We start from the raw sequence: 19,052 nt of genomic DNA on the forward strand, positions 1-19,052 counted from the left end.
CTATGGTTAATAAGCCTCCTGACAGTCTACCCTTTACGCCGGAGGATGCTGGTTGAATGAAGCATGTAAAGCCTGCCAGTAAAGGCCTTTATTTGAGCTAAAACTCCTGTTTGAGGATTAGGCCAAAAGAGTTAAAATCAGGGGATGTAGTCGAAGGGCGGAACCAAGGACGTCATTTAGGGGTCGCCAAAGGTCGCAACTGCGACCTCTGAGGGCTCTGATGCGACCTCTAAAAAATAAAAAAAATAACGTTTTTTTTTTCTTTTTTTAATGCAAGAACCTGGGCTGTGGCCAGCACCATGTGGCTCTTTACTTCTGGAGTGGCTGGCTTTCTTGTTCAGGCCCCTTAAAAAAAAGAAGAAAAATAAGAACAGGAGTGCCACAAGTCTACTACTTTCAGCACTGACCCTAAATAAGAAAGAATAGGAATACCAAATCATGTGTCTTTCTGGAATTCTATACAGTTATTGGTAGACTCATTAAAGGTTTATTTCAGGCACACTTCAGGGGGTGAGTCACTGATTTAGTCTGTTCTTAAACGCCTCAACTCTTTCATCCTTCTGAGGTCGATAAATGAGTACCAACACAGGTTGGGTGATACTGGGTGCATATTTTTTCTATATAAAGCGCTTAAGCATAAGTGCTATATAATAATACCTTTATCATTTGGTCATGGATGTCTGCTTGCATTCACAGTAATTTGGTAATATGGGCCTATACACACTGATAACGATACATATGGCTATCCATTCTTGTATGAAATGTACATCACATTATAGTGATATCGTAACCATATTTTTCGTAGTGTACAATGCTATGTGATGCCACTTCCTGTTTTGTCAACGGGTGAAAGGTTGTGTTCCATCGCTTCCCGTGCGATTTTTACATCACTTCAGGGTGGGGTCAAATGACATCACGTCCTGTGGTGTCATCAAGGGTCATGGGGGGGTCGTGTGATGTCACTTCCGCTACCACTGGCATTTTGGTGAAATTATGTCCCTGGGCAGAACAGGTGCATTGTGACAATGGAGTGCTTTAAAGCTGGAGGAAGGTTCCGCTATCTTGTTTCTCTCTGCGTCTTTCTTTCCTTCATACACCCTCCACTATATTTACCACAAGCACTTTGGGCGGGATGTCAAGGGACAAAGTCCACTTATTCCAAGAACAGTGTTTGAACCCTTGAAACAGACTAAATGTTGTTCCAATCATCTTTGGGGGTTTGCCTTTAGAAGAATGGGTCTCCCACTCTTTGACAAACACTTAAGAAAAAGTTCATTGGTCCTCTGTTGGGAGAGTTGACTGTTCCAAAATAATTTACCAGTGAGGTAAAGACTGAAGTGTCCAAGGCAGAGGGAAGCTCTATACCCTAACCGTCCCAAGGGACCAGTGGGGGTGAACTGCTGCTAGGATAAGACCTACCTCTCTGCCAGCCACAACAGTACCTAGAACCGTACCATTTTGAAGGAGCCCTGCAGTTGTGTGGCGGCCTCCCCCATGTTTTGGAGCCTGAGAACAAGGACCAATCTGCTCCTTGAATCAGTGGATTGGGATTCACAGCACCCCGAGAGCCATAAACAGCCAGGATCCCCATTTTCATCACATCAAACAGCTTTCAAACTGGGTTCACAACATCTTTGAACCAGCATACTTGCATCTCAAACCAGCTTGACACTGCACCGTAACTCGCAGAGCCCGTCATATGCTTGACTCAAATCTACTGCTTATCGCCGGACCCCGCCTGGAACCACTGGTGTGTTATTTGCCGACTGGAAACAGCAGTTACATAAACGACTCTCGAACTGCTGCTTCCTCGAACAGCACACCGGAGCATCAGGATCACTGCTTTGACCATCGTCAACCTTCAACTCGAACCACATGAGCGTCCCTTGCCAACCCTACCCCGAGGTTGCCACTCGACTCCAACCCGCACAACCCCAAACCGATCCTGGTGAATGCTCCAACCTGCATTGCTCGAACACTGCCAACAAATTGCTCTTAGCCACTGCATTCACCCCAGCTTGTCGCTTGGACCAAGACGACTCAATGCCCCCGAACTTGGCTCCAACCTTTCGCACAGCAGATCGAAGCTTGATCCGACACTGCCAAACCGCAACAATGTATTATTGACTGATTATGTGCCCTGCTGGTCAACTTTGGGACATAGAGACTGTGTCACATTGATCCCTTTTTGCAACGCAGGAACATATCCTTTTAACATTGTGGTTTGTATTGCCTTTTCTCCCTGTCCCACAGAGCTGCATCTTACTGTCTTGCATATGCTGTATTCTTTTTACAGTGGTGGGTTCTGTAGGGTTTTCCATTTAGTTATAATTGCATATGGCGTGCTTAATTAAAGTATATACTTTGTTTTTTACTTTGATGTAACACGTCTTTATTTTGGACTGTTAAACTTACCCACGTTAACTGTGCTCGTTTTACCTTTATGGTTGTGCTGGCTTTGCGGGTGTAGAAGTGTGAGTTCGGAGCAGGCACTTTAGCCTCTACTCATCCATGTACTCCTGCAGGGCAGAAGTCAATTAGTCACACTCATCACCCTATAAACTAAAGGAAAGACAGCACCCAGAGCTAACAAACGCAGCTCATCAGCGTTGCATGTGTTTTCTCCCTGTGCAACTCGTGGGCCCAAATGCTGTACTGTTAATAATGAAATATTTACAATAGTCTCATCACTGTTTTGAATAGATGTTATAAAGCTACCTTGTCTATTTACACTGCATATACCTCCGATCATTGTCTTTTTAAGAAAGATGTACCTTCTTTCAATCAAACAAAGTAACGTAAACAATACACGTTCAAACATGAACCGCTTAAAAATCAAGTCTTTCTTTGCTCGTAGTGTTTGGTTTGCTTCGTAGCGTTGTTTGGTTTGCTAAGTTTCTTTCCTTTCGTGTAGATTCCTGCTATTTGAATTAAATGCAAATACCAAACAGGAGGAACTACCAACGATCTGCTAAAGGATCAAGAGGCAACACAACAAGTGGTGCATAAAGGGTACCTTTGTCTTTCTGTGCAGACTGGCCCGTGTGCCGTCTCAAACGGGGGCAGTACTAGAGCGTGGCGCTGTCTGCACTGGCACAAGAAAGGCAGCCCAGGGAACGTGTTTCCAATTCTAAATGTAGAGTTCGTGGTTTGGGAGACGCGGAGGAGGAGAGAGGGAGTGACAAGACCCATCCATACCTAATCACCACATCATCGCTGTCTGCCTGTATACCCGCGAAGCAAAGGATTGATCCTACAGGACCTTCGGGGACGACAGGACCCTGTCTGCAACCAGGGATACCCTCCGCTCTATAGCGCTATTGTCGTCCCGCCCACCCCTTTCTAGGGGTTGCGCTCTCCCCTAATGCCGAGTGTCCTCCTCGGTGCACCCACGGCAGCCGCCCCCCTTACTGCTTAGTCCCCCGGGCGCTCCTACGCATCATTTAACGGCATTTGATTGAGGCCTGCACCGGCATCGCGATTAGCTGCTGCAAGGAAAGGCGGGGGCCAAACCCCGTGCGAGCGTCTGCATAGCCACACAGCGCCCCCGAGGTCAAGGCACGGCTGGGCTTTACCCATCCCAAGGTTGCCGGTGCTTACTCCCGTTAATGCCCGCGGTTCAAGATATTAATGAACAAAATACGTTCTGATAAATAATATATCGGTTGTTGTCCTCGGCCGGTGCTGACACCGTTAAAAGCACAGGTAAGCGCCATACATCTTGCTGCGGGGTGGGGTGCGTGTGCATTGATTGATGCTTATGCCTCATTGTTCTGCCTTCCTCGGTAGCACCCGGGAGAAACCACTGTGGAGTACGGGAGCCGCCCCGGGACAGGCGGAGGTGGGGGGCGCGCGCTCCTGTAGCCGCCATTTTGTGCGATTCTTTGTGCGGGGACGGCTAGCGTAGAGATGCGGCTCCGGCTTCATCTACAAGCGCGGGATAAGAGAAGGGGAATACGTGGGATGCGGAAAAGGGTCTCCCGTTTAGGGCGCGTTCACAGAGAGAAAAGGAAAGTCTGCTTTGTGTAGTGGGTGAACCAAGCGTTCGTGCTTTCGCATAGACAGCAAAATCTGTTCATTTTGAAGGGATGGAGGTTGAAGTGGGCGTGGAATTGGAATGGGATAATGGATGTTTTAGTTAGCACCTATCACCATGTGTGAACCCCCCGCACCCCAATTTCAAGCACGAGTATTTCATTAATTCATCCAATGCTAGATTATATTTTTCACGCTGCAATTTGTGGTCGGATTGGTGATTTTACTCATCCAATCTAATTTATTCGGAAAATAGTTTTTTTGCTTCTTTACTATGCGACTACATATCCCAGAATTCATAGAAACCATAGGACTTGATGAGCATCTTGAGAATGACATGGCGCACGTTGGCATATATGAAGTTGACAATCATTGTGTTCACGGTGGCCCTCGTATAAATAATGGTTTGACCACCTGTTTCAGTGATAAATACCGGTACTTCGCTTTGGTAAATTGTGGAAAGGTTGAAATTAAAAGTATAAGAATGTAGAAAAACATAAGTCTACCTACATTGGAAACCTTGCCAACTCTTAATGGGATAAGAAACCGTGTGTCAGTGTCGGTGATCCCTTTAATTGATGCTAGTACACGTATGTGGTCCCTCGACTTAAATACCTGTTCTGCTGTGTTTTGTTTTCGCGATACAGTATCCTCGCGGTGCATACTCCACAGTGTAGAAGTGCAAGGAACTAGCGGGCAATTCGATGCAACAGCAACATTTCAAGCCTGAATGAGGGGCGTTGTGAGGCAAATGCCAATTTTTACGTTCAGGTCTAAAATATGATTGAAACGTATGTGTCTAAATTAAAGCAAGTAATGAGAGAGCAGCATGCAATTCATATTCCAAAAGTAATGGAATATGAGGTGCCTGGAAGAAACATTCTTTCACAAAAATGGTGGCTTCATAGGCCGTTATGTATCAGGGTAAAGCCGTATGACACTGCCTGCTAACAGGGATAGGTAGCTATAATAAAGAAAAGGCAACATGTCATCAATGAATACCCTACGCACTGAAAGCATGACGAAACATTGTATTCATAAACATAAGAACCTTAGGCATATAAATGGAAAAACAAATGAAAAACTCATCCCATAAAAACAACTGGATGACAAAAATATAATGCACCCAGTTTTGTCAAAGTGGAAGAAGTGTCCAAACAGTCAAAGAGGAGTAGGCAGTAATATATATGTGTGCAAGTACCTCTAACCAACCCATAATGTATGGTGTTGGAAGTACTGTGTACAAATTAATGTACACAATCGAATGCCCCAACCACATGTTTCTGTCCAACGAAACTCAATACTGGCCATTTATCAGGGGTGAACACCAATAATTCCAGTCCTTTAGACAGCCCTACCGATAAGTGGTGTATCGGCCACTTTTTACTCCCTAAAATAGGCAAATACTCCCAACGTAAAATAGGAAACAGACACGCAGGGCCATGTGCTCCTATTTTCACCCACACCGCTCCATGGACATGTTTGGACCAGTAGTGCATATAGGACCACAGAGAGAAACGACTATTATTACTACCTGATTGTTTGAATGTGTATGAATAACTTGGCGAAAAGGAATAGTTTTAATGTTTTTTACAAAAACATTTTAATTTTCCAGTTAAAACATTTTTATTCACTTATAAAATACTTCCGTTGGGAATAGGACTTACATTTTTTCTCCCTAACAAATCATTTTACTCCCAACTTAAAAAAATAGGGAGTAGCACTGCATTTAGATCCTAAGACAACAGGTCTTGTGGGATGAAACGTCACCATGTGTAAATAGAACATAATCTTCAAAGATGATGGTTACAGGAATTCAGAATTCGACACCAACAAACTAAAACACCATGGTTCTGTAGGTCATCACATGACTAAAAATCCAATGAAACATAATTACTGAGGGGTGCTCAACAACAAAACCACGTGATTTATGTGATCATATCAATGTGAACAATTACAAACGAAACCTCTTCAGAAACAAAACAATACCTGTCCTAAACTGATAGATTTGAGACTGGTTCCACAACACGCGAAAAATGCAGTGAGACATCCAAACTATCAATTCTATATGATCATAAGTAGCCTCACAGGCAGTCAATCTAAATCAAAGGGAAACAAGGCGCCCTTAATAATGCAACACAAAGATACTACCAAACTATGTGGCAGGGAGAAAAGGAGAAACATTACACGTATACCCAATAGGAAAAATATATCCAGAGTGAAATGTCCCTAAAATCCCATGACCCCACACCTACTTACACCCAAATGGTGAAGAACAAAAATGGCGCAGTAGGCGCCACAAGCCTTAATCTGAGCAACATACAGAGCAGACCACCACATGCAGAATATTAAATGTGGAAAGGAGCCCAAACACAACCTACATTACAGAAATTCAGAAAACGTTTAGCGTGAGCTGCGCAGCACGTCGGCTCAGTTGCATGTACATCAGTCAAACAAATAACGCTGGTCCGTTGAACAACCACCCGTAACTGAAACACCCATAGAGAAAAGTGTTATCAGGACCAAGTTCTCACAAGAGATTAAAATGAGAACGGAGTATATGCCATCTCGGTATATCACGTGGTCATAATGACGTATGACATCTCTGGGAAAGCTTAATGAAGTCAAGGCAACAAGGATGAAAAAAGATTATGACGGAGACAAAACAATGTGGGCTGTAAAGTTGCATATAACCATCACAAGTGCCCTGAAAAGGTCCCTCAGAAGCTCAATACTGAGTACAACAGTTACCCTATCTTCGACCCGAGGGTTACTAAATTAAAACATTAAACATTTCAAACACTCGAGTGAAAAGTTGAATGAAAATGGCACACAACGGGTTAACTTCCCCTGGTCAAAATGCTATGCAAGTATCACAAGCGTATGCATAAGTGGATCGGACATATGTGCAAAAAACAATTAAGGGCTCTGCCTCTAAACTAGGTATTTCAACCAACTATTACTGTCCAAAAAGTGGAACAAAAAAGGTACCTCATCACACACTTGTCATCCACAACCTCCTAGCCAAGGCACGATAAACTCATATGCCACACACCGTAAGTAATTAAATTGTGCAGCAGCAAATTACCATTACTAAAATCATGGAAGCAATCGTAGCCAAAGCAGTACACAGTCAAAGATGAAATTATACAAATTGTTATTTGCTGATCAATGTTCTCATGGAGACAAATCTTGCAAGCCGGACACTAGGCATGGTGCCCTTCAACATTGTCATTCCGCCCATCAAGGTGGCTCTTAATGAAAAAAACAGTTTTTGTTCATGATGCAGTAGTTTACGGTTAATTTCGTCCTGATTGGGGCCTTTAATCTTCATCAACATGACCCATCTTAAGTCAGTGTGGAAATGTCCCAAAGTATTGAGATATGTAACCATAGGTGCAGTTTCAAACTGGTTTCTGATACAGCTATTATGTTCAATGAAACGTGTCTTACATTTACGGTTGGATTTTCCTATGCATGACAAATCACAAGGACATTTGATCAAATATACAACGTTGGCTGTGTTACAGTTAGTAAAATCGTTAAATTCCCATACATTTATCAAACCCAAATCAACAGAATTTGTATTCATAGTTCGATCACACAGAACATGCACTGCACCAATGGTGGCCAATGATTGGAGCTAAACCCCATAATTCCGAGATGGTACACAGTTTTTGAATGCCAAACAGTATATCTTTGTGATTAACCAAATTCCTAATGTTGGTGCTTTTTTCCATACCCAATCAGTGGTAAAGATTCAGTTTTATTGAAACAACTTTTCAATTTTTTGTTGGTTATGGATTGATTTTGTAAGCCAAATCTGTAAAAGTGTTCACAAACACCAATCTTGGGAATGTGTGCTCTTTGGTTTTGTGTTCTTCTAGTAGGTATGTGAATCAACAATGATTTCCCCCAGAAAACCTGGCCTGGGAAACTTCTCATGTGGAGAGGGAAAGGCAGACGCTTCCTGATCCCGATCATGGGGGTGGTGTTCTGTGGGAGGATCACATGAGGGGGAAGCAGGTCAGGAGGAATGGGAAAACCTCTTGTTTAACTTTACACAAATCCCCACTCTTCTAATGGCTTATTGCAAAATAACAGAAGTAAGACGATTTCAAGTACCAGAATTCCCTAAGTACTGGTAAGAGGAAGAGGGCTGAAGAGGCTAAATGCTGCAGGAATGGTCGGTTCATCTGTGCAGATGACCCAGACCACACCTGAGGGAGACTGGGAGGATTAACAGGCCCCCTCAGGTGCAGGCCAAAGAGATGGATCTGACTTTGCTGGTGGAGAGCATAGGAAAGCAGAAGCAGAAGGCACATCATTGGCAGGCCAGACAGAAGTGGAGAAAAGAGAGGACCACTGCAGGGCAATACCAGATGCCAGTCCTGAGAGGGTCCGTATCCCCAGAAACATGAAGTACAGAGGTCGCACTGCGGGAAGCGTGCAGAAGGAAGGCTTTCCCAATTGTGACCCGCTCTGCAGAGGCTGCATAGCAGGAAGCGTGTAGGAGACTGTTTCAGGTGGCTGGCGTGCACCTGTGATCCTCAAGTTCGTGTCTGGTGGCTGGGATGCATCAGAAGGCCTCCAGAGCAAGAGCACTCCATTTGGAAGTGCAGGAATGAAGGCAAACTCGCAAGTTTGCAATGTCGCGAATAGTCGGATCAGTAGGAGTCCTCTACGCGAGGGGAACAGAGGCGCACGTCAAGACTGCTGAGTGAACCCGGATCACTCTGTCCCCGCTCGCTGGTGGGAAGCAGGCGTGCGAGTGAAAGACACTTGCGTAGTAGTGGAACGAGTGCAAAGGTGCACTCGTGTGTGAAGGTAAACAATTCACACGCTGGTTTTGAATAACAAACATTTGTCTAATAGAGGCAGCAATCACAGAAGAGTGAAAATGGTCCCCAAGCTAATTATGTATATTTGGCTAGGGAAAAGCAGCTAAGACTTAAGATACATAAGCCACATGACTGTGATCATGAAAGTGTGAGTTTGTGGAAAACCCAGTCAACTGTTGGGGTGACTTTATTGAGACTTGGTGTCTGTAGGCATTGCCCAAGCCAATAGAGGCTGAAAATAAGACAAACACAATCAGGCCAATATTGTAAACAGGAGAATCGGGAAAATGCAAGCGATATAATTGAAGTGCCCGTGTTATATACAACATATGCCCACACCTTGTAAAAACCAGGAGAGAGGTAGGAAGATACCTTATCAATGTCAGTCTTTGGTTGTTTGTGAAGTGGGGAAACAAGAGTGGCAAAAAATCTGCACTTGTGGAAACAGATGTCCAGAAGGATAATATCATTTACAGAAAAGTATTGAAGAACATCAATGTGAATCTTGTTTTCCCTGAAAAGTTGTTGAACGTCTTGAAGCTGTCATTTATTGAATACTGTGAAGCTGTTGTGACCTCTTGTCAGTTGACTTTGACCTTAAAAAGCACCTGTTGTGGAAAGTTGTTTGGGCAGGGGAGTATACTCAAATGGCAAACCTTTGGAGATTATAGGCCTGGCAAGGAAGTAGGCCAAGTGGATGTTGGAGAAGTGCTGTAAGGTGGTCCTGACTTAGACATTGTATGTTTTAGTAGTGCTGGAAGAAGAGCCTAGCAAGGCTGTTGTAGAGTTATGTTTCCTGAAATTGTTAAAGTGGCAAATCACCCTGACCAATATAAACATTGTTGCTTTTGAAGAACTGAAAACCTGTTCAAATATGAAGAATAATCTTATAATCTACGTTTTTGAATGTTCTGTTGACAAGCTGAACTTACATTAGACTATATTGGAACTTTGTTGCGAAACAGGATTTCCTTGTGTTCTTTTCTTGAACTGTGAAGCAGAATCCTCATCAGGGTAGGGTTAGTGAGGCGTTTTTATCCAACCTTATATTCTAGTAAAATGATATTTGTTGAGAACTTCACAACGTGGTCCGCCTCACATTTCTGATCCCTCACAGGATACCCTCCTCCATTCCGCAGTCCTTGATGGCGTATTCCCATACTGTATACATAAAACACCAAGAACTGTCTACAACTCCAATTAAGTTAGAAATGCTGGGATGAGGAGGCTGATCACCAGGAGTGAGAAGCACCAGATATGCCCTAGTGTTTGTGAGCATATGATAGGTGCCAGGACATTTAAAAGCTTTACCCAGCATGAAGTGGGAGAACACTACTTGGAAAAGCTGAGTCCCCTCAGTGCTGACCAAGGGACTGTGAGGATGTCAAAACAAAGGTAGGAGACAAGAGGACTGCAGAGGCCAGTTCACCATGCAGAAAATGCAAGAGGAAAGAAGAATAAACGTCCCAGCGGCCACAGGAATCTGGAAACAGCCTCATCGCCACCCGAACCTGGTGCGAGAGGACAGCAGGAGCCTCAAAGAACTGGGAAGCTGTTCGGTCAAGGTGGGGAGCCCGCAAGCTGGTGGTGGGACATCAGAGTGCTGCCTTCTGTCTACTGCGAGGGAAACAAAGGATGACATAAGAAACCAATGAGTTGTAGAGAGAGAGAGAATGGGACAGTGGGGCGCTTCGGCAACGCTGCCAAAGAAAGGCAAAAGTGTATGAAGCGAATGAGAAGGAATATGAAATCCAATGCTACCCAAAAAGTGTTTTACAGATGAATGTGAGGGAAAAGCAAGTTCGTATTTGTATAAAGTGAATCAGATAAAAATCCCTGGCAAGATAGAAAACCAGGTGAAAGGAAGTTCAATTCTGCCATGAAAATCGGATCTACTTACAGTTTCACTTTCAAACAGCATCTGTGTATACTTGCTGATAAACATTAGTAATTGGCATGCCAAAGCACATCAGCAGAAATAAGGCGTTAGAAAGTACCCTGCCTGATTTGCTCACCAAAAAGTGTAAGCCTGTTTTGCTACAAAAGTGGTAGCAGTTTACAGACTGGAGGGAAACATATTTCTATGTCAGGAAGGTGCCCTCTGTATCTCTGGCATGTATAGAACCAAAGTTATTCTACATTTCACATTGGCCTTTTTTGGAATAAAGTGTGAATCCCTTACGAAGTAAGTAAGCAGTTTTATATATAATGGTGTACTCCCCTTGCACCACTTCTTAATAGGGCATGTCAATATATATATAGCAGGCTGAGTCTCACAAGATAGCTGGGTTCTGATTATCTGTTTACATTGAGTGCATGGATTAACATACTCTTTCATGTCTTTGCCATGTTTGTACATCAATGGATGCCCAACAGGGCCTTTGGCAGCCATCTCTCAATTTTGAGCATCTGCAGAAGATAGGTGCCAAAAGATTTTTTTAATGACAGAAATTTTGAATGATCAACTATTTATTTAAGACCTTCCTCCACTGTCTACATGTCCCATTGTTTATTGGTTATACCTCTAATTATATGAGACAGGACACATGGAGATATGATGTGACAAAATGTCTACTGCTCTGCAGCAGTTTAGGGATGAGTGATGATTGAAACTCCTACTGAGTCCCACACTACTACTAAACCAGCAGTGATCCCACAACATAAATGCCACATCGTCCTCCCTTCTTATGGTAATTTGGGCCGATGGCAGGCTATACTTTTCAGGGGAGATGTGAGCTACCAAATAAGTTCCCAAAAAACAATAATACTATAATACCAAAATAAAACAATGTCTATTCCGGGTTCTGTGAAAAAATAGTTTTTTTATTAAGCTAGAAATACAAACAACTAAAAACAATAATAACTCCCACCTGTGTAAAGGAAGAAACACAGGATGTGGGACATGGATAAAAAGGGCACTCTGGGGCTGAAGATAGAGTTAGATGGGCAATAATTTCTGCAGCAATGTTCAAGTTCAAAGTATATGTCTTCTAAAAAGTTAAATAATGGAATCTTAAATGTCACTTTGGCCCTTTAAAGCCAGGCTTGGAGGACAGAACTACTTTCAATATCTTTCAGTCTTGTTTTATAGGCTTGACAGCATTGGTCCTGGATCTTTTTGAGGCAGCAGTTAGGTGTCGGGTGGGTGAGCTGGTCGACTCGGTCCAATATGCAGTGCGCCTCAACAAGCAGTGCTCTTCAACAACTGCACTTGGCACAGAAGATTAGGACATTTAGGCAATGTTGGGGACTGCAAAGCTCACAAACGATTTGATGTGGGCACCAGAATCCAAAGCTGTTCTTTGATCCCAGGGTCTCAAAGGATAATGTGTGTCCTTATTCTGCCCTTCCCAGCCAGGGACTTTGCCAGAGAGTACATGCAGGGGTTGCCACCTCCAGTGGGCAGAGTTCTGGTTACCACTGTTAAGGCAGGCCTTGTCCAAAAAGCATGTCACCCCAAATGGTTATGTGGGATGGTTGAGGGGAGGCCCTTGAACCCTCCTTGAGAGTCTTTATCTTCACCTCTACGGCAGAGGACTTTGGAGAGACTGTACCCAAATACAGTTCCAGGTGAAACCTTCTGATGTCCGAATATGATTCAATTTAATGGCAGGGATTATATACTGCATTTTCCACAGTGGATTGGTCCAATTCAAGCTTTCAGCTTTCTGTAAAGGTCCAATCCTCATTGCTTTGACAAGAGTCTTTTCCTGGTGATGTAAGTCCTAGAGTGCTTTGTCTGCAGTAAGTGAGAGTGGCCTAAGTGATTCCAAGGTGGTGAGACCCTTCTCTGGACTGTAACTGCTCTTCTGGGCTACTCTAACTCAGACCTCTTTGCTGTCTGCCGTCCAGCAAGTAGCCTTTCTTAATGACTACCTTAGTGTTACCTCTCCATTGCCATGGCAAGGCATGCCTTTGATGCAATGGGTCGCAGCTGACCCCCAGAATATACACTGTCCTCCTGTGAAGGTGACGCATATTTCCAGAGAGAACAAAGGTGAGTTGCTAGGGCTGGACCCAAATGGTATGTTTTGGATGAGACAAAGCTCCAAATGGCTGATGCTCATAATGCACTGACAGTTGAAAGAGTCATTAAAACCCAGGCTAACAAAATGACACCAAAATGCTTTGGCAAGTATAATTGTATATTTCTATAGACCACCATATGAAGCCAAATATGTTTATATTTATTTATTAATCTGCCACTGACTAGTATAGACCAATGTTTTGTATTGGGGATTTTCAGAATGTACTTTTTGAGGGGTTCTGAGAAGCCAACTTAGTGGTCCAACAAGGTTTACACTAAAGTATAACCAAACTCTCAATAGTGGAGTGACGTAGCATTAAGGTTTAGACTCTGGAGATGGTAGGTTTGGTGCAAAGCACAGTTTACACTCACAAAGACGGGTAGGTAACAGAGATTCTCACAGGTTTCTACAAAAATACAATATCAACAGGTTGCATGAAGTTATGTATATCGTTTAGTTTGTATAGTGCCTCTGGCCATAGTTTATAGCATCAAATCACTTTTGCTTGTGAGAGAGGCAAAGGAGGAGTATGATGGAACATTCCGTAGTGGTAGGGAGGAGCAAAGTCGGGTAGATAGTTGGGATGAGGGCGAGGGATAGATGATATGCGCAGGAAGGCACGAAGAGAAGGTACAGACGCATGTGTACAATTGGACTTAATTTATCGTGGAACTCAACTGTTTTGGTAGGGGTGCAGCACTGAAAGGAGAGATGCCTGGAGCAGAGGTGTTTGCTGCACCTGGGGGTATATCTGGAATTTACTCACTACATGGTGGACTTAGACATGTTGAAACCCCTGAGAAAAAACACAGATGGCAAAGGCCTTCTACTTGCTTCCCTAGGCCCCCAACAATATTTGGGATGGGTTGTATGTCAGAAATCCGAATTTGCCAAGTTTGCAAAGCTCCCTGAATAGTGAGCAAAACACTTTGCTTTGATTTTGTTTCCTCATCTATGTCATGGTTATCAACACCATAGGCTTGTGCTTGTGTGCAGAGTGCTTTAGGACTCAAAGCCTGTCTATGGCTGATCTGTGGGCAGACGTGTGAGGCTTTCTCAGTCGCATGGTGAACAAGGCATGTAGAAACCATGCCCAAAAAAGCACAGCATGCAAAGCCCCTCTACTTACTGCTCTGAGCAACAACAGCCAGGTTCCTTTCTTTCTTTCCAATTATCGAATGCGTGGGCGGACCCACGCAGGCGCTTCCCCATCCAAAAGGATGATGTGCACCTACCCCCAATCTTACACACAGCCCTCACCTTCTCATAACTCCTCCCACCGCCCCGTCTGCTCCACAAAATCTAGCATCACACTGCTCCTCTCCCTGCCTCAGACCCCGACTCCTCCCAGCAAAGCCTTCCCACTCTGTTCAGCCACTCCCAGCGCAGACAACCAAACCCTCATCAACTCTCTCTCCTCAACATGCCTCTCATACGCAAGCAAAAAATGTCCCACAGTCTCGGGCACCCCACACACCGCACAGTCCCTCGACTCACGCTTCCCCACTCGAAACAGACTGTCATTCAGCCCCACATGCCCTATCCTCAACCGGTTCAGCATCACCTCCTCCCTCCTCCTCCATTCCAGTTTCCCTGCATCCACCTTCACAGACACTTTCTCAGGAACACCAAACATCCACCTGCCCTTCACCCCACTTTCCCACCTCTCCTGCCACTCATCCATAACCCGCTTCACCACCACAGCCTTCACCTCATCCACACTCAAAGGTATCCTCACATCAACCGCTCCTCTCCTCATACCCGCACCCGCCGCCAAATCCACCAACTCATTACCCAAAATGCCGCTGTGACTGGGGACCCACGCCAACTCCAGATCCACCCCCCACGCACACACCGATCAATCTTCCTCCTGATGTCCAAAATCACATCCTTCCTATCACCATCCCCTGCCACAATTGCCTGCAACCCACTCAATGAATCCGAAAACACCACCACCTTCTCAAACCCCAACTCGCACACCCTATCAATCGCCAATGCAATCGCCACCAACTCAGCCGTACAAATTGGCCCGTCATTCCTCAGTCGCCCCGCTTTATACTCCCCAGTGCTTTCCAGATAATACGCCATACCCACTCTCCCAGACACAGGATCCTTCGAACCATCCGTGAACACCTTACACCCTTCCTTCCCTGCCACATACGCCTGACCCAAAGCCTTGATCTCACCCCGCAAACCCCGCTTCTTTGACACCAAACTCGCCAACTCCAAACACATCTTTGGAGACCCCATCATCCACATCGGCCATCTCACCAAATCCGTACCCGTCACAGCCAACAACTCGCCCACACCCCACTTTACCCCCTTCTCCCACATGTGAAATCCCAAAGTGCCCCCCTTCCTCCTCCACCGGTCCCTATAAATAGTCAAACCTCCAATTATACAGCAAACATTCACGCACCGGATGAGCCACACTCTTCGCACTGCACTTTACCCACCACCTCATATTCAACGCATCCCTCCTCGACCCCAACGGCATCTCCCCCACAAGCACCTGAACAGCATTCACTGGAGAGGACCTCATCACATCCGAACACACCCTCAATGCCCTCACCTGCACCCTATCCAACCACAGCTTCTGACTTGCTGTGAAACCCACTGCCACCTGACATCCATAATCCATCACACTCAAAATCAACCCCTTATACAAATATGGACACATTTAACTGAGGGTGGGATTTCGACCACAGCTACCTTGGTAGCAGAAGCCACAGTCTGGCCTTCCTGGAGGTTCCTGAGTCCTGACGGTGCCTTTAAGGTAATGGTTATATGGCTGTGTGAGGCAGGATTCCCCTTAGACCAAGGCAGCGCAGTTATGGGAGTTAATTTGCATAATCCAGCCTTTGTCTAGAATTCTCACCCTGGGCTGCAGTTACAGTGCCTTGTTAATAGAGGGCATCATGCAAATGTTAGGTCAAAACAGGGGTGTATGGTGTAGTAAACAGATTAGATTTCCAGGTTCACCCGTCAGGGTTTTCTTCTTGTTTTTATTTGCGTATTTAAGGGGTTGCTACCTTCTGTTTTATGGCTGCTCCAAAGGTGCTTGAAAATTACAAATGTAAGGCAAAACACTATAATGAAACCTCAACATACTATAACACGATCTTAACAGCTAGTATAAAAGGAAACCAACATCCTATTCTTCTCTCCCCCGCGTGAAAGGAGTAAATGAGTATGCACAGTAACACTTGAGTAGCTTCTAGTTAACATGCATTTAGCTTTTGGAAAATAACACGTTGATCCCAGCAGAACAAGACATTACACAGCATGTGTCTACAGCTTGAAACATGACCTGACATAGAATAACATAACATAGTATAACATAACACAGTGTAGCATACGACACCTAATTGAGTGTAGCACTTCAAAAGAGAGCAAAGTATACATAATATAACTCAGTGCAAGCACATAGTAAAACGTGCCATCACTAGGCATCTCAAACAGAAAATGATGAGACACACACACTCGCCTCCTCTGGTCCACTACAGTCAAGTGAAGCGCTGTAAAAATATATACACTCAGTTTGGTAACCCAAAATGGGTTATACACCATGTTTGGTATTAACACAGTTGGCACAGCACGTATACTGTACAGTTCTTAAAGGAGGGGAAAAAGATGTTACACTTCAAATTACAAGCCTTATAAGCTATTGTTAGGGAGAATTCTCATTTTATGGCTAATTTCCCTTACATATAGAGTCCCCCAGCAGTTTTGCTGGATTTGGGTTTTTTTTATTCTCCTGCTAAGAGTGAGACTCTTTTTCCCCACTCTTAGGCCTTTTTGCTATGTGTGTTCTATGCTATTTTTGTGTTTAATGTCTATGGGGTTTTTCTCACCCTCATAGGAACCATCTTTATACACATGGGTTACACAGCACCCTCAGTGCAGTGACACAGGGGTGTCATAGTGACCCCCAAACATAAACTCCATACTGACTACCGTCTCCTGTGGGATGTATTTACCCATGCATCCGAGCCCTACCTCAAAACTGTGCAGTACTGACATGGAAAACCTCATGATGGCCAGAGCTTCCCAGAAAATGCACAGGGAAATGCATGAAGAATAGGCTGCCACTCATTTTTGCCGATGTTATGGGCACAGAAGGACACTGCCTAAAACCACCATTGGACTACCCGCACAGTAGTCTGAAACCATTGGAAATGGCAATGCTGATTGCCAAAAGCAAACCCATACTTGTGAGGAATTCATTTCTTAAATCTCAAAAATGGGTGCAGTACCAGTACTCACCACTATCCAAAAGCCGGCAGTTTAAAACCACCCTGTGTTTCTCTGAAGGCAAGCCAAAGTGCCTATTTCAAACATTGCAATATGTGCAAAATATTCACTGAACACCAGCAGACATTTGGTAGAATGGAGTTTTGTGTGCCTACAAAATCTGGGAAATGAAGAGCCCAGAACAATGCTTATAACAAAACTGGCTGAGCTATGGAGTCAGCAGTTTAAGTTGCACTGGATTTAAAGACACTAAAATCGAAAATGTTTAGATTAAATGAGTGACATATGTTTGGTGTCACATGCCTTTGTAACTGTTGGAATGTCATAGTTTTGCACTTAGAATCAGCATTCTAGCTGCATATGTAAAAATGTTTAGTTTTATTTGAATGCAGGAACTGGGGAACAAAAAGTGACATTTTATCTGAAACCTGGCTTAAGGAACTGAATTCTGCCTGGCAACTACCCCCATCAGGAGTGAAACCTGAGTCACAACTGTGTTCCCAGGCCCATCTGCCTTTTTGCTGGCCACACTAAGGATATGCCATCTATCTGATAATTGAATTACCTGTGCTCTGCAGGAAAGTGAACAAAGCCCTGTCCTGGCTCAGGCAAAGGTTTTATTGGCAGGAGTCGTAAATGGTCGTAAAAAGTGGCTTCCTCCTGAGGAAAGGGGAGGGGCACTGCCTGTGAGAGCAAGCTGGCTTGGCAGAACTGGAAAAACCAGAAATTCAATCTTGTGCTGAGGGTAAACCACACCCCTTTGGAGCCAGAACATAACTATAAAAAGATGGATCATTCATAGAGCGGACATGTGAAAATTTTATAAATGATACCATAATTCTTGTGATTTTTCTGCCCACATTTTAAGAGGTTTTTCGACCCGGTGGCGTGTTCAGGGGGGTTTTAGCGGAAAAGTGGATATTACTCTAAATGTATGCATGTTAAAAATCTGAAACTTCATCAGTTAATGTCCATACTCCCTGCGCACATGTATGTAAAGTTGGGTCAATGTCAGAAATTGAAAAATCAGTTAAAAAGTCAATTATGTGCCATTTCTGAATGCAAGCTCTTAGAAACAGCAGATTTGGACAGAGACATGGCTAAATTCAGCCACACCATGTATATGTAATTTCAAGCAACTGTGTAACTGTGAAATATGTCTTTTATTATCAAATATAGAATGTGTGCAATCTGACAGAGGAGTGTCCTATCTGCAAGCCATAAAATGACATCCCTCTGACTCACAGTTCATTCCCCAATCAAATGATAAATGGAAGTTTGACCAATTAGAAGCTGAGAGAGAGGTAGGGTCAGTGATGCTAGAACACACCCACATTCTAAACACATAAAAGCAGACAGACAGGACAGATAGGGACCTTCAATTCCATCTGCAGCGGGACGCTCTGCCGGAAAAATCCATACTTTACCTCCATCAAACCTCCAGAGAGCCAAACTAGAGACTTCAATCTATCCAGAACTAGAGACCCAGACCAGAGAACCAGAGAGAGCTGACCCAGATCACTGTGAAGTGCAGAGACCAGAGGCGAGTTTAAAACCTGACCAGATCCATGGCGAGGCCCATTTCACTCAAGAATATAGTGTGAGTACATAGTAAAACTGTGTAGAACCCATCTCTTAGTTAAAATAATATAATTCAATCCATTTTAACCTAAGTAGAACTGCAGCTTAGCAATTGTGTTATCCTGCCATCATTTTTAAAGCTGAAAAAGTGTGCGTTTAAAATTTCAAATCTGAAAAACGACCTTTATTCAATCGTTCATATCTCCGCAACCGTTTGTGCTAGAGACTTGCAGTAACTTTCATTTTGAAGCCGAGATCCTAGGCTTTCCTAGGACCCCAAAACGATAGAGATAGTCCTTGTGGTTCCTCTGTA

General features: G+C 44.1%; 1 protein-coding gene across 2 annotated transcripts in view; it reads left to right on the forward strand.

Annotated features, from left to right (window-relative positions):
- The first annotated feature begins 3,066 nt into the window (after nt 1–3,066).
- Nucleotides 3,067–19,052, forward strand: part of MSANTD4 (Myb/SANT DNA binding domain containing 4 with coiled-coils) — a 204,801-nt gene continuing 188,815 nt past the window's right edge. The window contains exon 1 of one of the 2 annotated variants that reach the window (XM_069640728.1): nt 3,067–3,705. The gene's annotated coding sequence lies outside the window, so the exon portion shown is untranslated. The remainder of the gene's footprint in view (nt 3,706–19,052) is intronic. The other variant, XM_069640727.1, reaches the window with a different exon arrangement.

The sequence above is a fragment of the Ambystoma mexicanum genome, chromosome 7q, assembly GCF_040938575.1.
Source record: "Ambystoma mexicanum isolate Mex_15411 chromosome 7q, UKY_AmexF1_1, whole genome shotgun sequence".
Taxonomy (NCBI): domain Eukaryota; kingdom Metazoa; phylum Chordata; class Amphibia; order Caudata; family Ambystomatidae; genus Ambystoma; species Ambystoma mexicanum.